Source organism: Pan paniscus, chromosome 4 (genome assembly GCF_029289425.2).
Source record: "Pan paniscus chromosome 4, NHGRI_mPanPan1-v2.0_pri, whole genome shotgun sequence".
Lineage (NCBI taxonomy): Eukaryota > Metazoa > Chordata > Mammalia > Primates > Hominidae > Pan > Pan paniscus.
The window spans coordinates 143,908,844-143,932,966 of NC_073253.2; the positions used below are offsets into that span (position 1 = coordinate 143,908,844).

At 39.4% G+C, this 24,123-nt stretch overlaps 1 protein-coding gene across 1 annotated transcript in view; it reads right to left on the reverse strand.

Annotated features, from left to right (window-relative positions):
- HTR4 (5-hydroxytryptamine receptor 4) overlaps positions 1–24,123 on the reverse strand; it is a 329,389-nt gene that overhangs the window by 225,147 nt on the left and 80,119 nt on the right. The window contains exons 4-5 of the mRNA XM_008954466.4: positions 7,403–7,659; positions 5,082–5,125 (exon numbers count right to left, since the gene is read on the reverse strand). The gene's annotated coding sequence lies outside the window, so the exon portion shown is untranslated. The remainder of the gene's footprint in view (positions 1–5,081; positions 5,126–7,402; positions 7,660–24,123) is intronic.

Genomic DNA, 24,123 nt, shown 5'->3' on the forward strand with positions numbered 1-24,123 from the left:
CTATAGCCTTGTAGTATAGTTTGAAGTCAGGTAGCGTGATGCCTCCAGCTTTGTTCTTTTGGCTTAGGATTGACTTGGCAATGCAGGCTCTTTTTTGGTTCCATATGAACTTTAAAGTAGTTTTTTCCCATTCTGTGAAGAAAGTCATTGGCAGCTTGATGGGGATGGCATTGAATCTATAAATTACCTTGGGCAGTATGGCCATTTTCACGATATTGATTCTTCCTACCCATGAGCATAGAATGTTCTTCCATTTGTTTGTATCCTCTTTTATTTCATTGAGCAGTGGTTTGTAGTTCTCCTTGAAGAGGTCCTTCACATCCCTTGTAAGTTGGATTCCTAGGTATTTTATACTCTTTGAAGCAATCGTGAATGGGAGTTCACTCATGATTTGGCTCTCTATTTGTCTGTTATTGGTGTATAAGAATGCTTGTGATTTTTGCGCATTGATTTTTTATCCTGAGACATTGCTGAAGTTGCTTATCAGCTTAAGGAGATTTTGGGCTGAGACGATGGGATTTTCTAGATATACAATCATGTCATCTGCAAACAGGGACAATTTGACTTCCTCTTTTCCTAATTGAATGCCTTTTATTTCCTTCTCCTGCCTGATTGCCCTGGCCAGAACTTCCAACATTATGTTGAATAGGGGTGGTGAGAGAGGGCATCCCTGTCTTGTGCCAGTTTCCAAAGGGAATGCTTCCAGTTTTTGTCCATTCAGTATGATATTGGCTGTGGGTTTGTCATAGATAGCTCTTATTATTTTGAGATACGTCCCATCAATACCTAATTTATTGAGAGTTTTTAGCATGAAGTGTTGTTGAATTTTGTCAAAGGCCTTTTCTGCATCTATTGAGATAATCATGTGGTTTTTGTCTTAGGTTCTGTTTATATGCTGGATTACGTTTATTGATTTTCATATGTTGAACCAGCCTTGCACCCCAGGGATGAAGCCCACTTGATCATGGTGGATAAGCTTTTTGATGTGTTGTTGGATTCGGTTTGCCAGTATTTTATTGAGGATTTTTGCATCAATGTTCATCAAGGATATTGGTCTAAAATTCTCTTTTTTTGTAGTGCCTCTGTCAGGCTTTGGTATCAGGATGATGCAGACCTCATAAAATGAGTTAGGGAGGATTCCCTCTTTTTCTATTGATTGGAATAGTTTCAGAAGGAATGGTACCAGCTCCTCCTTGTACCTCTGGTAGAATTTGGCTGTTAATCCATCTGGTCCTGGACTTTTTTTGGTTGGTAAGCTATTAATTATCGCCTCAATTTCAGAGCCTGTTATTGGTCTGTTCAGAGATTCAACTTCTTCCTGGTTTAGTCTTGGGAGGGTGTATGTGTTGAGGAATTTATCCATTTCTTCTAGGTTTTCTAGTTTATTTGCATAGAGGTGTTTATAGTATTCTCTGATGGTAGTTTGTATTTCTGTGGGATCAGTGGTGATATCCCGTTTGTCATTTTTTATTGCGTCTATTTGATTCTTCTCTCTTTTCTTCTTTATTAGTCTTGCTAGCCATCTATCAATTTTGTTGATCTTTTCAAAAAAACAGCTCCTGGATTCATTGATTTTTTGAAGGGTTTTTTGTGTCTCTATTTCCTTCAGTTCTGCTCTGATCTTAGTTATTTCTTGCCTTCTGCTAACTTTTGAATGTGTTTGCTCTTGCTTCTCTAGTTCTTTTAATTGTGATGTTAGAGTGTCAATTTTAGATCTTTGCTGCTTTCTCTTGTAGGCATTTAGTGCTATAAATTTCCCTCTACACACTGCTTTGAATGTGTCCCAGAGATTCTGGTACGTTGTGTCTTTGTTCTCATTGGTTTCAAAGAACATCTTTATTTCTGCCTTCATTTCGTTATGTACCCAGTAGTCATTCAGGAGCAGGTTGTTCAGTTTCCATGTAGTTGAGCGGTTTTGAGTGAGTTTTTTAATCCTGAGTTCTAGTTTGATTGCACTGTGGTCTGAGAGACAGTTTGTTATAATTTCCATTCTTTTACATTTGCTGAGGAGTGCTTTACTTCCAACTATGTGATCAATTTTGGAATAGGTGTGGTGTGGTGCTGAAAAGAATGTATATTCTGTTGATTTGGGGTGGAGAGTTCTGTAGATGTCTATTAGGTCTGCTTGCTGCAGAGCTGACTTCAATTCCTGGATATCCTTGTTAACTTTCTGTCTCATTGATCTGTCTAATGTTGACAGTGGGGTGTTAAACTCTCCCATTATTATTATGTGGGAGTCTAAGTCTCTTTGTAGGTCACTAAGGACTTGTTTTATGAATCTTGGTGCTTCTGTATTGGGTGCATATATACTTAGGATAGTTAGCTCTTCTTGTTGAATTGATCCCTTTACCATTATGTAATGGCCTTCTTTGTCTCTTTTGATCTTTGTTGGTTTAAAGTCTGTTTTATCTGAGACTAGGATTGCAACCCCTGCCTTTTTTTGTTTTCCATTTGCTTGGTAGATCTTCCTCCATCCCTTTACTTTGAGCCTATGTGTGTCTCTGCACATGAGATGGGTTTCCTGAATACAGCACACTGATGGGTCTTGACTCTTTATCCAATTTGCCAGTCTGTGCCTTTTAATTGGAGCATTTAGCCCATTTACATTTAAGGTTAGTATTGTTATGTGTGAATTTGATCCTGTCATTATGATGTTAGCTGGTTATTTTGCTCATTATTTGATGGAGTTTCTTCCTAGCCTTGATAGTCTTTACAATTTAGCATGTTTTTGCAGTGGCTGGTACTGATCGTTCCTTTCCATGTTTAGTGCTTCCTTGAGGAGCTCTTTTAGGGCAGGCCTGGTGGTGAGAAAATCTCTCAGCATTTGCTTGTATGTAAAGTATTTTATTTCTCCTTCACTTATGAAGCTTAGTTTGGCTGGATATGAAATTCTGGGTTGAAAATTCTTTTCTTTAAGAATGTTGAATATTGGCCCCCACTCTCTTCTGGCTTGTAGAGTTCCTGCTGAGATATCAGCTGTTAGTCTGATGGGCTTCCCTTTGTGGGTAACCTGACCTTTCTCTCTTGCTGCCTTTAACATTTTTTCCTTCATTTCAACTTTGGTGAATCTGACAATTATGTGTCTTGGAGTTGCTCTTCTCGAGGAGTATCTTTGTGGTGTTCTCTGTATTTCCTGAATTTGAATGTTGGCCTGCCTTGCTAGGTTGGGGAAGTTCTCCTGGATAATATCCTGCAGAGTGTTTTCCAACTTGTTTCCATTCTCCCCGTCACTTTTAGGTACACCAATCAGACGTAGATTGGGTCTTTTCACATAGTCCCATATTTCTTGGAGGCTTTGTTCATTTCTTTTTATTCTTTTTTCTCTAAACTTCTCTTCATGCTTCATTTCATTCATTTCATCTTCCATCGCTGATACCCTTTCTTCCAGTTGATTGCATCGATTACTGAGGCTTGTGCATTCGTCACGTAGTTCCTGTGCCATGGTTTTCAGTTCCATCAGGTCCTTTGAGGACTTCTCTGCTTCGCTTATTCTAGTTAGCCATTTGTCTAATTTTTTTCAAAGTTTTTAACTTCTTTGCCGTTGGTTCAAACTTCCTCCTTTAGTTTGGAGTAGTTTGATCTACTGAAGCGTTCTTCTCTCAACTTGTCAAAGTCATTCTCCATCCAGCTTTGTTCTGTTGTTGTTAAGGAGATGTGTTCCTTTGGAGGAGGAGAGGCATTCTGATTTTTAGAGTTTCTGGTTTTTCTGCTTTTTTTTCCCCTATCTTACTGGTTTCATCTACCTTTGGTCTTTGATGATTGTGACGTACAGATGGGTTTTTGGTGTGGAGGTCCTTTCTGTTTGTTAGTTTACCTTCTAACAGTCAGGACCCTCAGCTGCAGGTTTGTTGGAGTTTGCTGGAGGTCCACTCCAGACCCTGTTTGCCTGGGTATCAGCAGCGGTGGCTGCAGAACAGCGCATATTGGTGAACCGCAGATGCTGCTGCCTGATTGTTCCTCTGGAATTTTTGTCTCAGAGGAGTACCTGGCTGTGTGAGGTGTCAGTCTGCCCCTACTCGGGGGTGCCTCCTAGTTAGGCTACTCGGGGGTCAAGGACCCACTTGAGGAGGCAGTCTGCTCGCTCTCAGATCTCAAGCTGCATGCTGGGAGAACCACTACTCTCTTCAAAACTGTCAGACAGGGACATTTAGGTTGCAGAGGTTATTGCTGTCTTTTGTTTGTCTGTGCCCTGCCCCCAGAGGTGGAGCCTACAGAGGCAGGCAGGCCTCCTTGATCTGTGGTGGGCTCCACCCAGTTCAAGCTTCCTGGCTGCTTTGTTTACCTACTCAATCCTGGGCAATGGCGGGCACCCCTCCCCCAGCCTCACTGCTGCCTTGCAGCTTGATCTCAGACTGCTGTGCTAGCAATGAGTGAGGCTCCATGGGCATAGGACCCACTGAGCCATGTGCAGGATATAATCTCCTGGTGTGCTCTTTGTTAAGCCTGTTGGAAAAGCGCAGTATTAGGGTGGGAGTGACCTGATTTTCCAGGTGCCGTCTGTCACCCCTTTCTTTGACTAGGAAAGGGAATTCCCTGACCCCTTGCATTTCCCAGGTAAGGCAATGCCTTGCCCTGCTTTGGCTCATGCACGGTGCGCTGCACCCACTGTCCTGCACCCACTGTCTGGCACTCCCCAGTAAGATGAACCCAGTACCTCAGTTGGAAATGCAGAAATCACCCATCTTCTGCGTCGCTCACGCTGGGAGCTGTAGACTGGAGCTGTTCCTATTCAGCCATCTCGGCTCCACCCCCAGACTAGCTGCTTTTCTTGTGTTCAATAGCAGCCACACATGGTTGTTGGCTACCACATTGAACAGCACAGTTCTAGAATAATCAGTTTAGTTTTAAAGATTCAATTTGCTTTAGCTGAAGAACTTTAAAAAATAATGCCAAAAGGCACTTGAAAGTTCAGCACTGAGACCTTGGGTGAGATATTTGGGCTAGAAATGGAGATGATGGAGCTATTTTTATTGTTAAGGACATGAGAATGGGTGGCCACCACCAAGCGTGATATCTTCCCTAGGGAGGCATCTTTGGGTTAAGCCTTTATTGTCCACCAAGGAGTTGTAGAAATATATTACCTTGAATGGCTGGTTGCTATCATCACTTGGGTCTCTCTATGGACCTATGAGACAGCAAGAGAAATTACATTATACTTGTGTTCCTGACTACATCCCCGTTAATTAATAGTGACTCTAGTCTTATTTATAACAGTAACTTAAAGTTAATGGGCAATCAGAGTTGTAACAATCATTAAAATAATAAGGAATGTAAAGACAGTTTTATGCTAGTAGTTAAACCTGAAAGACACTAGAAATGAAGTGTGAAGCAAAGGAGGTGAATTGTATGTGTGTGTCTGTGTGTGTCTGTGTGTGTAACCAGTGATGCATGTAACCTGATAAGGAAGGAGTAGTTTAACTGTTGTTCCAAGAACCCAAAAAGATTCTGAGCATACACACCCTGTAGGAAAGGGAGATGAGAAGATAGAATTGCAGGGCAAGAATCTATAAGATATTAAAACTGTCACAGGTGGTACTTTAGGTTGATCTACCCCAGACATGCTTTCCAAAAAACTTCCTCACAGCCTTGCAATAGTTCACCAAAACTAAATCCTTTTCGAGGCTGAACACAACAGTGAAAACGGTTCCTTCTCATTGTGTTCATCTATGACACCTAGTCTGTGGAAATGAGGATGACTGCACCTTTGAATCAATGTATTTCATGAGTGTAATGCAGAGATTAAGAGCTCAGACTTTAATTCTGCCATACCTGGGCTTGGACACTGGCTCCCCCATTTACCGTGTGACCTGGAGCCCAACCTCTCCCAATCTCCACTTTCCTGTGAAGTGGAAACAGTTACCTCATTCACAGGAATGTTGCAAGGCTTAAGTGAGATGATGCATGCAAACCACCAGGCTCAGTGGCAGGCACCTCATTATTAGGAGCATTTGTTGTAAACTCTACCCCTGCGGATTTAGTTATGCAAAAACAAGTTTTTAATGTGGTAGAAAATAATCAAGAGCAAGCATTTGGATGATTCCATACATTTTGCTCCTTATTATGCATTTAATTATTTTGGGTAGTTGGTGGAAAGAATCAATAGAAACGCCAACAAGAAAGGCAATTTTTAAAAATGTTAACATGTTTCAAACATAAAAATAGAAGGCGAAAATTCTATTCCAGTTTCACAAGGAAAATCTTTAAGGTAGCATTGTGATCCCACTGTGACACACTAGAATCTTCTGAGGCGGGAATTACATCGTCGGAAATTAAGTTCTGAGCCTCATTGAAGGGAGTGTAGCTATGAAAATAAGAACATACTCCCTTAATTATCAGATGGTCCTGGCACTGAGAAGCTGCTCCTGGGCTCCTTTCTCTAGACCATAGACCTCTAATTTGTAAAGGGAGAACATTGTACTAAGATATCCGATTTCCTTCTGCTTCTCACACTATCAGATTCTATGTCTGTAGCAGAATTAGGTCCCAGTGATTCTATTAATAAGAATGTGACTTAATTAAAATAATTAGCTGTTGAGGCTCCTCCCCCATCCAAATGGGGAGGTCCTCCTTATAATTCTTGAGATAGCAGGATTCGAGGTCAAGAGGAAATGATGGGGTAATAAAAAGGACATGAGGATTTGAGGAGAGAGTTAAAGAGCAGAGAAACTGAAGGCAGCACCTGAAGTTGGAGAGGCAGGTGGGAAAAAAGCAGGAAAAGAGGGAATTTGAATGTTCCTGGAAATTATGTTGCACCTTCCTGTTGCTGAGACATACTTACAAGAGATTTGGGTTATTTTGAAATGGCTGTAGATTGCTAGACTGTGTTCTTTTGATGAAAACACCATTTCTGGACCAACCAGGTGGACTACAGCACTATCATTATCCCTATTGGTTTCAGAGATGCCACTCAGCCACGTGGTCAAGCTTACTCCCTTTCAGACTGGTACATCTCTTCCCCCATAATCCTCACCCCGCACCCTAAGAAAATCTCTTACATGGGACTGTTGGATGCATCCCAAAGGTGGCTATTTGACCCCTTTTACTTGGGAAAACCCAGGATGACAAATGTGTGGGAATTTTTTCTTCCACAGTTCACAGTTTTCTTTAGCTGGGCCCATATCCATCCTTCCCACATGGACATAAGCAGTGGACGACTGTGTATTTTACTTTTCTGAAGTTTAATTCCTCTCATTTTTTTTCTTTTGTGTTTTAAATCTCATTTATGCTTTTGAATTGAAATAGGAAGATAATTGACGTAGATTGCTTTCCACTCTTCCCTCCCCTCTCTCATCTGCTGACTCGGGACAAACTTCAAACGCAATTTAGGCACTGTCTCTACAGTTTCTAAAAGCTTTCCTGACCTCTTTCCTTAATTCCATAAAATCTGTGCAAAGCTCATCACCTCACTTATTGCACTGTATTAAAATGATGCATTCATGCGGCCACCTCTCCTTCATGGTAAGCACCTTATCTCCTTCACCTCCTTCTCCGTAACACTCAGCACAGCCTCTGAAACGAAGCCAGTCTTCAGCAAGTGCTTTGATGAACAGTAAATTTTGAAGCAGCTCTTGAAGACTCCCTTGAGGTCCATTTTCTTTTGCTGAAGCCCAAAGAGGTGGGGGAGTATAGGGAAAGTCCTTCTCTAGGTTCCCATGGGAACTGAAATAAATGCAGCAACAATTAGAGGAGAAATGAATGCACTAAAAATATCATTTTACAAAGTAAAGGAATGTCACTATTTCAAGTATTCAATTATACCTGCTGCCCTTTCTTTGCCATAGGAGAATGTTTAAAACAGCTTACAAAATTATGGTTCTTTGTTAATTAAAAAGCTTATTCACCAATCCTAATAATACTATATATATATAGATGTATGTGTATGTATATATACAGATATAAAATATCATCTAGATCTATGATTTTCTTTCTTCCTTTTATTTATTCATTCAGCCAATCTTTACTGAATGCCAACAGTAATGTGCTAGACACCATGCTAAGCTTCAGGGACACAACAGTGACTAAAAGAGCCAAGATAGTCTTTCTTCATGGAGTACACAGTCTAACAGGAGAAATAGACAACTTGAAAAGCAAGCAAACAAATAAATATAGTCTTACAAATTGTGCAAGTGACATGCAGGAACTAGCAAGGTGCTATTATGGAGACTAATGGAGGGGTCGTTGGGTTGGGCATCACTCAGGAAGAGGCACCTAATGTTAGACCCAGAGGAAGAGAAGGGACTGGTCTACAAAGAGCTGGAGGTAAACTGTTCCAGCCCAAAGGAAGTGCGGGTGCAACGACTTCAAGAAAAAGGGAATCAGGAGCTTGAAGAATGGAAAGAAGGCTCGTGTGGCTGCAGCAGAGCTGAACAGGAGGAGATTGACTATGTATGACAGAGAAAATTTAGATTTTGTTCAAAGGGCAATGGGAAGTCACTGAAGCATTTTAAGGAGGGACGTGCTATAATCCCATTTCAAAAGATCACTGCAGTTACTCCAAGATAACAGTTTTGGAAGGTGAATAAAAACGTGAAAGCTAACTATGAGATTTTCAAGCAGTGAAGCAAGAGATGATAATGGTTTAAATAAGGATGGTGGTAGTAGAGACTGGACAACATGAATGTGGCTGAGAAATATTTTGAAAGTAGACACACCAAAATTTATTTGACAATTTGAATTCTAGAATTCTATGACAGAATAAAAACAAGCTCAACCCTATTTTATTCTGTGATAAAGTCAGTGTTTCAAATAAAATGAAGTTGAACTTGCTTTTTCAAGAAGGTAAAAAATATTGATTTTGAGGAAACTGTGAGAGACCTAAGCAGAACAACTGAAGAGATAGCTGGATGTTCGCTTGCTCTCTCCCCTCTCCTTTCCTTTCTCCTTCTTTCCTCCCTCCACCACTTGCTTTCTCGTCTGCACACATCCTTGGGCCCTCCTCATTCTCAGGCAACCTCCACCTTGCTCTGTGGTGAGCTCTGTCTTCATCCTGTCTTTTTCCTATGTTGCCTACACTTTGCTTATAGCTGTCACTATGTATCTGGCTTCTACCTCTCCTGCAAACAAAAACAATGACTTTATCGTAAAATAATATCCTTCTATGGATTTCCTTCAACCCACCCTTCCAAACTACTCATGTGTTTATAACTACATGAACCATCCCCTGGGCTAATAAGTTGGGGTCAAACACATACCCTTCTCCACATACTTGCTAAGTCCTTACCCACCTTAGTTGGCCTTTCCCATCTCATTCTTCTCCACTATCTTTTATAATTAAATATAGGATTTAAGCTGCAGTGACATGGAATAGTGAGTGCCTTATTTTTGGACTAGGAAGGCTGCTGGAAAGTCTTTGGTGAATAAAATAAACAACAGCATTTCATTGCATAGTCATGAACTAATAAGAATGCATTTTTTTTCTTCTTTTGAGACCTAGTCTCACTCTGTCACCCAGGCTGTAGTTCAGTGGTGTGATCTTGGCTCACTGCAACCTCCACCTCCCGAGTTGAAGCGATTCTTCTACCTCAGCCTCCAAAGTAGCTGAGAATACAGGCACGAGCCACCAGGCCCAGCTAATTTTTGTATTTTTAGTAGAGATGGGGTTTTGCTATATTGGCCAGGGTGGTCTCAAACTCCTGACCACAAGTGATCTGCCTGCCTCGGCCTCCCAAAGTGCTGAGATTACAGGCATGAGCCACCGTGCCAGGCCAAGAATGCATTCTTAATTACTCCCTTCACACTTTCATCCTGATGCTAAGCATCATCCTGCTCTGTGTTGGCCTGTTAGAAACAAACTCTTAGTTTTTTGTTCGAATAAGATACTGTTGTAGAGAGGATTAAATGGGGTGATACATATGAAGCAATTAGGACAGTACCTAGCATCTAATAGATGCTCAATAAATAGTAGCTGTCCTGAATTAAAAAGTCCTCTCCCTCTATCTGTTATCTGATTGGAGCTAACTCTAAGAAAAATATCCCCGAAAAGGATTCTTCCCCTTTAAAAGAATATCATTGACATTTCACACCTTAGAACCTCTTAATCTTCAGCTGTTTTCAGTCAGAGACTCTTTAAAGGAGGCTGATCTTGTTTAAATATTGAAAAGTTAAGTTTCACAAAAACAGAATGATCATTAAACTAAGAATTATGAATTGTAGTGTTCATTATGGTTTCCCAACTACAGGCATACAGTGATAAGTTGAATGTGAGAATGTGAGCCCTCAGAAAAATCTTAGAGATAATTTTTCTAGTTTTTTTTTCATTTTTTTAAATAGGAAATTAAGATCCAGAGAGAGAAAAGCAACTTGCCTAGGGCTACTTAGAGAATTTGTGGCTGAGCTGGGAAGGAACCAGGGTTTCCAACTTCCAGCACAGTGCTCTTCGGATTTCTTTCCCTTACTAGCAGGAGATTCCTTGTACAGGCTTGGAGCCAAATCTTCTTGCTTAGGTCTCTTTCCACATAAGACAGAGAAGGGAGATCCTCAGGCTGTAGAAAAACGCAAGGCACAGACAATACCTCCGTGATGGTTCATGTTGAGTGCCAACTTGACTGGATAGAAGGATGCAAAGTATTGTTCCTGCATGTATCTGTGAGGGTGTTGCCAAAGGAGATTAACATTTGAGTCAGTGGACTGGGAGAGGCAAACCCACCCTGAATCTGGGTGGGAACCCTCTAATCTTAATTTTAGTCAGCTTTAATCAGCTGCCACTGTGGCTAGAATAAAGCAGGCAGAAGTTGCAAAGAGCAGACTTGCTGAGTCTTCCAGCCTTCAACTTTCTCCTTTGCAGGATGCTTCCTGCCCTCAAATATCAGACTCCAAGTTCTTTAGCTTTTGTGTTCTTGGACTTACACCAGTGGTTGGCCAGGAGCTCTCAGGCCTTTGACCACAGACTGAAGGCTACACAGTTGGCTTCCCTACTTTTGAGGCTTTGGGACTCGGATTGGCTTTCTTGCTCCTCAGCTTGTAGACAGCCTATTGTGAGACTTCATCTTGTGATTGTGTGAGTCAATACTCCTTAATAAACTCCCCCTTTAAATACACATCTATCCTGTTAGTTCTGTCCTTCTAGAGAACCCTGATGAATACAACCCCTCACTCATGCTAACTTCTCAGGTCTCAGAGAGAGGGCTAGAAACCAGTGCAAATGTGCTCATTGGTTACTGGCTTCCTGAATTAGTCCAGATCTGACATAAACCAAATGCCAATTTGCAGAATCAAGAGCAAGCAAAGGATGAGATAGGAATGGAGAAGGGAAGTCATACGAGTTTCCCATATTTGGCTTCTTTCAGGCAAGGATTGTATTTTTGTAATCTTGCATTTCCTAATACATATTTGTTGAATAAATGAATACATTCTCAGCCTTTCTCTGGCATTGCCCTTAAACAATATGTTAAATATATAGAGAGATTCTAAAGCCTGTCAGAGCATCAGATACAGTTAGATTAACCCGAATAATGCAAGACTAAAATTAAGAACTGAAAAATTAACCTGACCAAAAACTGTGCTTCAAATAAGTGAACCTAATGGACTTATTTTCCAGTTTATTTATCTTATCTAATGTAGTTTTCAAGTTCTGTATCTGTCTTAAAAGTCTTCTTATTTTGACAATTTTTAAACAAAATATACATAACCACTCCAGTCATGAAGGGAAGACAGAGAGTAATCAAATGATTACACAAACAAATCTATACTTATTACTGTGGTGAGTAGAATGAAATACGTGAATTGTGAGCAAAAATGACATAATTAATAGAGGTTTAGCTTTCAGAACACGGGAGGTGATGGTCTCTCACAACTCACACTCTTCTCCAGATTTGAGTTTGGAGTTCAGTTCTAGTGCCTCCATTTTAATACCCTAGCAAGAAATTCTCCTACTGCCTCCAGAGTTAGTCTGATTTTTTAAATGCCATTTTCTCACATGCTCTGCTTCTCTTCAGCACAAGAACAAAAACAAACAAGAGAAAACTAGATTTCTTTCATTCATTAAAGATTTTTGAGGTCTCTGCTATGTGTCAGGGATTTCGCTAGAGCTAGGGATACAGTCTATGAGAAATCAACCCATTTTCTGCTCTCCTGGGGTTAACAGTCTTGCAGGACAGACAGACAGTAATCCCATGAGTGAACAAATTAAAGGTATAAACACAAATAATAAGTACCAAAACGTACAGAAAACTATGAAGAAATATAATGTAATTCCAATTAAAGCTCTTAACGAGCTTTTCTAAGGATTGAAATTCACACTGATATTTAAAGAATATGTAATAATTAACAAAGCAGAGATGGGTGATGTCCCAGTACAAATACTAGAAAACCACTACCACTGGCCAGGTTGTTCCTGGCAAATTGTGTGACCTTTAAACTGTGAATTGGAGGGAATTGAGTATTCCAGAGTAATGAATTAAATTGCTAGGGCCAGCGAGCCAAATCCAGCCCTGCTGCCTGTTTTTGTACAGCTCATGAGATAAGATTGGTTTTTACTTTTTAAATGGCTTAAAGAAAGATCAAAAGCAGAATAATATTTCATGACATATGAAAATTATGTGAAATATGAGAAAATTTCAGTGCCCATAAATAAAGTTTCATTGCAACACAGACACAGCCACTTCTTTACATACTATAGCTCCCTTTGTGCTACAGCTGCAGAATTGAATTGCTGCCACACGGCTCTGCAAAGCCTAAAATATTTGCTATCTGCCCCTTTGCAGAAAAAGTTTACCAACCTCTGGATTATAAGAACGTGTTTCTTTTCAGAAGATAAAATTGTCAGTGTTGAGGTTGCTGCTTGAGGGAAGGGTTTAAATGTTTACAGTAGTGGAATTATATTGGTTCCAGGAAACATGCTTTCAGTGTTTGTAAAAGTGATTGGCCTGCTCTTTGGCCCCAGGTGTCCCTAAGAGATAACTGAGACTTGAGTGCATGGCTTCTTTTCCATAGAATACAGCCATTTCCCACCCCCCCCCCCACCCCCCACTAAGATGAGGCAGTTACTTTCAAGGGTGGGAGGATTTGAGTTTCAGTTGCAGTGGCCCATTTATTTAAAAAAAGAGAGAGGAAACAAAAAAAAAAAAAAAACAAAAACAGCCTATGGGACCTGTCATCTTCTGAGTTAGCAGCAGACACCTAGCATCTGATGACATCAAGACTGCCAAGGCTTGCGATCCTCATTTCTCTTCTCCTGCTGCACAGACATAGGAAGGTTAAAAAAAGAGGTTGTATGGTTTGGCCTGCTAAAATTCTCTATACACCTCTCTTAGGGTCAGTGACTCAGAGAGACAGGGTGTAAGCAAATAAAAGCGTTTGTGCTTGGTTGCCTGCTTTCTCCATGCTAACATGACAGCTTATGGAAACAAGGTCAAGGAATTTAAAACAAAAGATACACCTACTGTATTCGTCTGTTTTACACTGCTATAAGGAGCTACCTGAGACTGGGTAATTTATAAAGGAAAGAGGCTGAATTGACTCACAGTTCCACATGGCTGGGGAGGCCTTAGAAAACTTACAATCATGGCAGAAGGCAAAGGGGAAGCAAGGCGCTTCTTACATGGCAGCAGGAGAGAGGGGGAGAATGAGGGGGGATCTGCCAAACACTTTTAAACCATCAGATCTCATGAGAACTCACTTACTATCATAAGAACACCAAGGAGGAAATCTGCCCCCATGATCCAATTACCTCCCACCAGGTCCCTCCCTTGACATGTGGGGATTACAATCTGTGATGAGATTTGGTGGGGACACAGAGCCAAACCATATAGCCTGCTTTGATCTTCCTTTTGGGAGGAACAATACAAAGAGGGGAACGGTATTCCAGGCAGAGAAACCAGTATGCCTGAACGTTCCAAAGAGAGAAAAATGTTGATATGTTCAAGAGCAGAATGAAGACTGGTGTGGCTGAAGCTCAGAGAGCAAAGGAGAGTGGTGAGGTCAGAGAGAGGCTGGAGTCAGATCATGCTGGGCCATGGTAGGATATTGAACATGTTAGGATGTTACCATCAGAAATTGCAGAAAAGTTTAAAGTTCTGGATTGATGCTGTTGGGAGGTGTGGTCCATCATGTTTTCCAAAACTAGCCACACCAAATATCCCATGCCATGTGCTCTTCTTTCAATGTGAACTAGATACTTCTTTGGGATACGGGGTCTTTTTCCCTCCCCTTGAATCTGGAAGGAGCATGATGACAAGTGACACTCATGACTTCCTAAGCTAGGTCATAAGAAGAGATGCAGCTTCTACCCTATCCTTTTAAGATGCTTATTCTTGGAACTCAATCATCATACTGGGAAGAAGCAGAGAGATTATGTGGAAAGGCCACATGAGAGGTTCCAGCCAACAGCCCTCACTGAGGCCCCACTGGACAGAGGGCATTAACCCCCAGATGTATAAATGAGCAAGTTTTGAGATAATTCTAGCCCCCATCTGTTGAGTCGCCCCAAGAATTCCAGTGTTCCCAGCTAAAGTACCAAGCACTGAAGCAGAGGCAAGCTTCCACTGGTTTCCCGACCCACAGAGTCCATGAGTATAATAAAATTATTGGTAGTGTTTTATGCCACTAGTTTGCAAAGGCCAGAGAATTAGGGGGCACAGAAACAGATAACCAGAACAAGAGGCTCACAGCTCCAAAATTTAGGTTTACTGAAACCCATTCTTGTCTATTCACTTTCTTTAAAAAAATTTTTTTTTAGAATACCTACTGGTAATAGTTCCCTTTGTTATTTAACCTAACTCCACATAGGACTATTTCAAGACCTTACCAACGCCCCACTCCGGCGCCCAGCAACTCAACCAATTCTGCTGCAATGGTCTCAGCTCACATGTTCAATTCTTTTACAGAACCTATAAACTCAGAATGTTATCTGAGAAGGCATTTGAATAAGGCATTTTAAACAGAATTTGTAATTTTATCTTCCTTCTCTTCAGAGGTATAGGTCCTTTAAGGGAAGGGGCAAAACCCTGGCAAGCCAAAGTCACTGTTAGTATCTAGAGAAGATTAAAAAAGAAAGGAATATCACATGCAAATCTAGTTTTACTTGGTTGCAGAAAAACTTGGGAGAAATGAAAACCTGTTCACAAATTGTCACCTTTCTCACAAACTCCAGCATGATTCACAATTCAATCTGCATGCAAATTTGATCAGAACACTGCTTTCTTACTCATCATAACCTGTTTTCTTGGAAACAGATCCCTCCTGGGAGAGCAGGAAGTTTGACGTCAATTTTAAGGTTTCCCCAAGTACTGGCAGGGAATTGCTCTGTGGGTGCCTCCTACGAGTCACAGATTTCCTTGCCCACCACCTTATCAATACTTCTTGCCCTCAGACCATAAGGAGGAGGTTAAGAGAAGGCAAGAGGAAGGCAACAAATTGTCTCCATGCTTTGATTCTTGGCCTCCAGGTTTGAAGATTCTTCATTTGCAAAGAGGAACAAGTAGAGAGTGTGAGCCCTGGTGACTATCTTTTCCCACTGGAAGGGAATGATTACCCTCAAAGGGGAAAGCACCTTACTCTGCTTTCAACAGGGTCCTCTGCTGCTCTTTTAAGCACTGTTTGATTTAAATATAACAGCAAGCCTTCCAGATTGAATACTTTTCATTTCTAAGAGCAGATCAATTCCAGTTTACTTCTGAAATTCTGCTTTCATGAAATAACTTATTCTGTGTCTTATGGGATTGTAGCAGGCCTTATTGAGCTGTTGTCGATTGGTGAGGGATATATGTGAAAGGGTTTTGGAAAGCCTAAAAACCACGTTAAGGGAAGAAGAACTTAGCTGACTCTGTACCACTACTAACATTTTCGAGGACTCATCAGGGCCAGGCTACTATGCTACACTGTTCACAAAGGACTGTTGCTTGTTTAATTCTCCCAATTTTATAAGTTTATAATTTTATAACTAAAGTTTATAAGTTTATAATTAAACAGTTGCTTGTTTAATTCTCCCAATTTTAAAAGGGGAAACTTGTTCCCCTTTTAAAGATGAAGAAACTGAGGCTTGGAGACCTTCAGCAATCTTCAGAGAGTCATACAGCTGGGCAGTGGCAAAGCTGGGATCCAGTCCATGTTAAACAGCTCCAGAGCCAGCACTTAATAGAACCCACATTTGACTCTGATGTGAAGCCAAGCTTGAGAACTGATGGGTAAAGCCTTCCAGGCTTCATTCAGTTCTAATCAGGCAGCAGATCAGCCACACACAATACAGTTTTAAAGGATATCTTATCTTTGTTGATGAATGATAAGCACTGCCCACAATGTTTGCAATTTCTCTTTTTGACTGTCTGGATATTGTTGTTTTAAAAAACCCTTGAAAAGTGCTTAGCAGCTAAAAATACCCCAGGGAGCTATGTAATGTAGTTTCTAATTTGAATTTGCTTAGAATGGAATGCACAGTGATCATGCTATCAAAAGTAGGGGCTGCCCAGGACTAAAGCTGGAAGGACAAGGTCATGATTGTTACTCTGCCTGGATCTGTTGGGCAGCTTTGGGCAAAGCTCCTTTCCACTCTGGACGCTGCTTTCCCCATTTGTGAAATGAGTGAATGGTAGTCGGATAACAGCTTTTAAACTTTATACCTCATAGATGGTTTTAGGGCCACCTCTAGGAGGTAGACAGAGGAGGAATAAGCCAAATTCAGGTTTACCTGTTCCCACAGAAAACAGAACACATCCACAGTTATTTTATATACTTGGGCTCTAATTACATTGTCAATTAAAAAAAATAGCCAAATGTTGCTTTTGCCTAGCCACCATCCATTCATTCCTCTGCATAGTCTTCTTTCTTCTTATAATGTTCCTCAATTTTTCTTTAAGAAACTACCTTCATTCCCACTTTCCATAGACCAGTGGGGATGTCAGTCAAGGGGCCCTAAATACTCTGGACCTAGCGGTGGTTCCATGACTCAAGTCAGAGCAAACAGATCCTCTGAGAACACAAGTTTAAAGTGTGGAAACCAAAAACAGAACAAAATTGGAGCAGATTCATCCCCCAAAAGGCACTTAAGAAGATTGGTGTGAAAGACTGAATTGTATCCCTGCCCAGCCCTAATTCATATGTTGAAGTCCTAACTCCTAATGTAACTATATTTGGTGATAGGGCCTTTAAGTGGGTAATTAATGCCCAACAAGGCCATAAATGGGGGCCCTAATCCAATAGGACTAGTGTCCTTATAGGAAGAGAAAGGGACACTAGAAGTGAGCACACAGAGAAAAGGCCATGTGAGGATACAATGAGAAAGTGGCTGTCTACAATGCAAGAAAAGAGGCCTCACCACAAATCAACCCTGCCAGCTCCATGATCTTAGACTTCTAGCCTCCAGACTCTGAGAAAATAAATTTCTGTTGTTTCAGCCTCCCAGTGTGTGATATTCTGTTATGTCAGCCCAAGATGACTCAAAAATTGCCTAGTTTTGCTCCCCATATGTCCAGGCCAGCCTTCTCTAAGGCCTGGTATGTTAATTTTCTTTGGGATCTGTGAGTTACCCCAGATCTTCTCAAAAAATTCCTCATTGGCATACATTATGAAGAGTGGGTTTCTGTTGCTTAAAACCAAATAGCCCAGCACAGTGCTTTTCAGGAGAAAAAAAACAAAAACAAAAAACTGCAAAGTGGACAGATGCTAAAATCTCCTCCAATCCTAGAACTTCATGATTTTTGTATTATAGTTATCCAAGGATTTAAAGATGTTTGTCTACCATAGCAAACCTTCATATTTAGGCTGAAAGGAAAGAAAAAAATTCAAGCAATTTGTCATTTATTCTCAAGTTTTTAAATACTAAGTAGCTGAAAATCTGGGGAAGTTTGACTGAATTTTTCAGTCTTTATAGTTACTATAACAATGTGATTGTAAGGGGCCCTCCTGCCACTCTGGGTTGAATTCTGTGTCCCTGAAGCTCTAATATGTAGAGTGTATAGAGCAGGAGAATCTCAGACTAAGTCATGCCAGTATTCTCGAGATTCCACTCCATTCACCTTCTCTCTCAGCTGTGCTTCCAGGGTCCTCTATACGTTTCCAAATGCAACAAAATAAATGAATAAATCACACCGCCTACTGGCTGGGGGTCAACCTGCATGGCCCATTATAACTTCTGCTGACACCAACGTATAGTGCTTAAACAGCTCTTACCCACAAGCACCACATACTGGACTGTAGGGTGAACTGCACAACCCAACATAATTTCTGCAGACAGAAGTATACAGCACTAGTGCTAGGGAATAAGGTAAGCCTTCCAAGATCACCTCCAATCTCTGCAGGAGACAGTAAGCCTGCTCATACAAACAGTACACCACTATAATCCAGAAACAACTAGCATTTGAGAAAACCACTACACTAAGGCTGTCTATACCAAGGAGTTCATACAGGGCCTTGGCTCCTAAAAGCATATAGAAGTAAATCCAAAGGACCCTAACCAATATACACAACAGTCACACCCTCAAGGAGGAAAAAAATGCCATTCCAATGAAATTAAATTCAAAAATAAGAAGTGGCAGCTTCTCCAGATGAGAAATAATCTGCACAAGGACCCTGACACTATAAAAAACAGTGTTGCAATACCCCTCAAACGATCACACTAGCCCTCTAGCAATGGATCCTAATCAAATCGAAAACTCTGAAATTACAGATAAAGAATTCAAAATATAAATTGTAAATAAGCTCAGTGAGATCAAAGAGAAAGTTGAAAACCAACACAAAGAAATCAGAAAAACATTTCAGTATAGGAAAGACATAGACATCTAAAACAAACAAACAAAGAAACAGAACTTCTGAAAATGAAAATTTCACTGAAGGAGTTACAACATACAGTTGAAAGCTTTAAAGATAGAGTAGAACAGACAGAAAACAATAATTTCAGAGGCTGAAGATAGGTCTTTTAAATTAACCCAGTCAGACAAAAGTAAAGAAAAAAAACAATAAAAAAAAAGAAACAAGCCTCTGAGGAAAAAATGGAATTGTGTAAAGTGACCAAATCTATGAGATGCAGACATTCCTGAAGGAGAAGAAGACAAAGTAAAGAGCTTGGAAAACCTATCTGAGAAAATAATTCAGGAAAATTTCACTGGGTCTTGCTAGAAATGTGGACATCCAGCTACAAGATCAGAGACCACCTGAGGAATCGTTTGCTAGATAAACACCACCAAGGCATACAGTCTTCAGACTATCCGAAGTCAATACCAAGGAAAAAATCCTAAAAGCAGCAAAAGATAAGCATCTCATTACCTATAAAGGAAATTCCATCAGACTAACAATGGCCTTCTCAGCAGAAACCTTATAAGCCAGGAGAGATTTGGGGTCTATTTTTAGCATTCTTAAAAAAAAGTGCCAGCCAAGAATCTTATATCCTGCCAAACTAAGCTTTATATATAAAGAAGAAATAAAACCCTTCTCATACAAGCATGTACTACAGGAATTTCTCACCACTAGACCAGTTCTACAAGAAATGCTCAAAAGAGTTCTAAAATGAAAGCAAAAGAAAAATACTCATGATCCTAAAAGCACATGGAAGTACAAAGCTCATAAATCCTATAAAGCAATTACACAACTGAAACTACAAAGAAACTAGGTAACAACATTATGACAGGAACAAAAACATCACATATCAATATAACTTTGAATGTAAATGGCCTAAATGCCCCATTTAAAGTATATAGACTGGCAAATTAAATTTAAAAACAAGACCCAACCATTTTCTGAGTACAAGAAATCCACCTAACCAGTAAAGATATTCACAGACTCAAAGTAAAAGAGTAGAAATAGATATGCCACACAAACAGAAAACACAAACAAGCAGGAGTAACTATATGTATATCAAATAAAATAGATTTTAAATCCATAGCAATATAAAAAACACGAAAAGGTCATTGTATAATAATAGAGGATTCAACTGAACAAGAAGACATAACTATTCTAAATATGTATGCACCCATCTCTGGAGCACACAGATTCATTTTAAAAAATATTACTAAACCTAAGAAAAGAGATCAACAGCAACACAATAATAGTGAGGGTCTTCAACACCCCACTGACAGAATTAGACAGATCACTGAGAAAGAAAATCGACAAAGAAACTCTGAACTTAAACTGGACTCCAGACCAAATGGACCTAGTAGACATTTACAGAATATTCTACCCACCAACTGCAGAATATACATTTGTCTCATCTGAGTATGGAACCTTCTCCAAAATAGACCATTTGCTTGGCCACAAAGCAAATCTCAATAAATTTTAAAAAATCAAAATTATATCAGGTATCTTCTTGAACCACAGTGAAATAAAATTAGAAATCCATACCAAACAGAATTCTCAAAACCATACAAATACATGGAAATTAAACAACTTGCTCCTGAATGATCTTTTGGTAAACAATGAAATTAAGGTAGAAATAAAAATATTTTCTGAAGTAAATTAATATAGAGATACAATATACCAAAACCTCTGTAATACAACAAAAACAGTGCTAAGAAGGAAGTTTATAGTGTTAAATGCCTACATCAAAAAGATAGGTCACAAATTAACATCCTATTGTCACACTTCAAAAAACTAGAAAATCAAGAATAAACCAAACCCAAAGGTAGCAGAAGAAAAGAAATAACAAAGACCAGAAAAGCAACAAATGATATTGAGACCCAAACAATAATACAAAGGATTAACGAAACAAAAAAATGCTTACTTCAAAAGATAAAATAAAATTTATACACACTACATAGATTAATCAAGGAATAAAGAGGAGACTCGAATAAGTACAATCAGAAATGATAAAGGTAAAATTACAACTGATACCACAGAAATGCAAAATATCATCAGAGTCTACTTTGGGTATCTCTACACACACAAACTAGAAAACCTACAGGAAATGGATGAATTCCTGGAAACGCACAATTTCCCAAGATTAAATCACGAAGAAGTAGAAATCTTGAACAAACCAATAATGAGTAGTGAAATTGAATAAGTAATATAAACCCCCTTTAAAAAAGCCCAGGACCAGATGGATTCACAGTGAAATTTTACTAGCATACAAAAAAGAGCTGGTACCAATCTTATGGAAATTATTCCCAAAAAATTGAGGAGGAGAGATTCCTCCTTAACTCATTCTGTGAAACCAGTATCTCCCTGATACCAGAATCAGGTGAGGATACAGGCCAATATCCCTGATGAATATAGATGCAAAAATCTTCAACAAAATACTAGCAAATTGAATCCAACAGCACATAAAAATGTGACCCATGATCAAATGGGTTTTATTCCAGGGATGCAAGGATGATTCAACACACATAAATCAATAAATAAATGTGATTCACCACAAAACAAAATTAAAAACAAAAGCTGTACAAATGTCATAATAGAAATGCAGAAAAAGCGTTCAATAAAATCCAACGTCCCTTCATGATAAAACTCCTCAGCAAACTAGACAATGAAGGAACATACCTCAAAATAATAAAAGCCATGTACAACAAACCCATAGCCAACATTATACTCAATGAAGAAACACTGAATGCATTTCCTTTAAGAACCAGAACAAGATAAAGATTCCCACTCTCATCACTCCTATTCAACATAATACTGGAAGTCCTAGCCAGAGCAATCAGGCAAGAAAAAGAAATAAAAGGCAATCAAATTGGAAAAAGAGGAAGTCAAATTACCTCTGTTCACTAATGACATAATCTTATACTTAGAAAACCCTAAAGACTCCTCCAAGACTCTGAGATTTGATAAATGACTTCAGTAAGGTTTTAGAATAAAAAGTCAACAGACAAAAATCAGTAGCATTTCTATGCACCAATAATGTTTAATCTGAGAACCAAATCAAGAACCACTTACAAAAGCCACACAAAAAATAAATTACCTAGGAAGACATTTAACCAAAGAGGTACAAGATCTCTACAAGAACTACAAAACACTGATTAAATAAATCAGAGATGACACAAACAAATGGAAAAACATCATGCTTATGGAATTAAAAGAATCAAACTCATTAAAATGACCATATTGCCTAAAGCCATATACAGATTCAATGCAATTCCTATCAAATTACTAATGTTATTTTTCACAGAATTAAAAAAAACTTAAAATGTATATAGAACCAAGAAAACATATTGAATAGCTAAAGCATTTCTGAACAAAACAAACAAAGCTAGAGGAATTATATTGCCTGACTTCAAATTATACTACAAGGCTATAGCAAGAAAAGAATATGGTACTTGTACAAAAAATAGACACATAGAGCAATAGAACAGGATAGAGATCCCAGAAATAAAGCCATAGGCCTACCAGCAACTATCTTCAACAAAGTTGACAGAAACATGAAATTGGGAAAGGACCCTCTATTCAATAAATGGCTCTGGAAAAATTGGATAGCCATATGCTACAGAATGAAACTGGACCCCTATCTCTCATCACATACAAAAATTAATTCAACATGGATTAAAGCCTTAAATATAAGACCCGAAACAATAAATATCCTAGAAGACAACCTAGGGAAACTCTTCTGGATGTTAGCCTAGGCAAGGAATTTATGACAAAGGCCTCAAAAGCTAATGCAACAAAAAGACAAATGGTACTTAATTAAACTAAAAAGCTTTTGCACAGCAAAATAAATAATCAACAAAGTAAAAAGACAACCTACAGAATGGGAGAAAATATTTGCAAACTATGCATCCAACAAAGGACTAATATCCTGAATCTGCAAGGAACTCAACTCAAGAAGAAAATAAACAATAACCCCATTAAAAAGTGGGCAAGGACATGAACAGAAATTTTTCAAAAGAAGACATACAAATGACCAAGAAACATAAATTTCTCAACATCATTAATCAGAGAAATGCAAGGTAAAAATCACAGTGAGATACCATCTTACACCAGTCAGAATGGCTATTATTAAAAAGTAAAAAAAAGACAAAAAACAGATGTTGGTAAGGATGTGAAGAAAAGAGAATGCTTATAAACTCTTGGTAGGAATGTAAATTAGTACAACCTTTATGCAAAATAGAATGGAGATTTCTCAATGAACTAAAAATAAAACTACCATTTTGCTGGGTACAGTGGCTCATGCCTGTAATCCCAACACTTTGGGAGGCCAAGGCGGTAGAATTGTCTAAGCTCAAGAGTTCAAGACCAGCCCGGGCAACAGCGTGAGACCTCATCTCTATTAAAATTGTTTTAAAAATAACCAGGCATGGTGGCACATGCTTGTAGTCCTAGTTTCTTGGGGGGATGAAGTGGAAGGGTCACTTCAGCTCAAGAGGTTGAGGCTGCAGTGAGCCCTGACCATGCTACTGCACTCCAGCCTGGGCGACAGAGCAAGACACTTTCTCAATAAATAAATAAATAAATAAATAAATAAATAAATAAATAAATAAATAAAACTACCATTCAACCCAGCAGTCCCACTACTGGGTATCTACCCAAGGGAAAAGAAATAATCATATCAAAAAGATACTAGAACTTGTATGTCCATCACAGCACTATTCACAATAGCAGTCATGGCCTAAAGCTAAGTGTCCATCAACAGATGATTGGATAAAGAAAACGTGCTACAGGCCTGGTGTTGTGGCTCATACCTGTAATCCCATTGTTTGGGAGGCCAAGGTAGGGGGATCACTTGAGGTCAGGAGTTTGAGACCAGCCTGGCCAACATGGTCTCTACTAAAAATGCAAAAATTAGCCAGGCGTGGTGGTGCACACCTGTAGTCCCAGCTACTCCGGAGGCTGAGGCAGGAGAATTGTTTGAACCTGGGAGGCAGAGGTTGCAGTGAGCCAAGATCACACCACTGCACTTCAGCCTGAGTAACAGAGGGAGACTCTATCTCAAAAAAAAAAAAAGAAAGAAAATGTGGTACATATACATAATGGAATACTATGCAGACATAAAAATAATAAAATCATGTCTTTTGCAGCAATATGGATAAAGCTGGTGGCAATTATCCTATGTGAAATAGCTCAGAAACAGAAAATAAAATACCAAATGTTATTTATAAGATCTAGGAGCCTTGGAGCAGAGACTATGGTGTTTACTAGGTATAGAATCATGTCATATGCAAACGGAGAGAGTTTGACTTCCCCTCTTCCTATTTGGATCCCTTTTATGTCTTTCTTTTGCCTGACTGTTTTGGTTAGGACTTCCAGTACTATGTGGAACAGGAGTGGTGACAG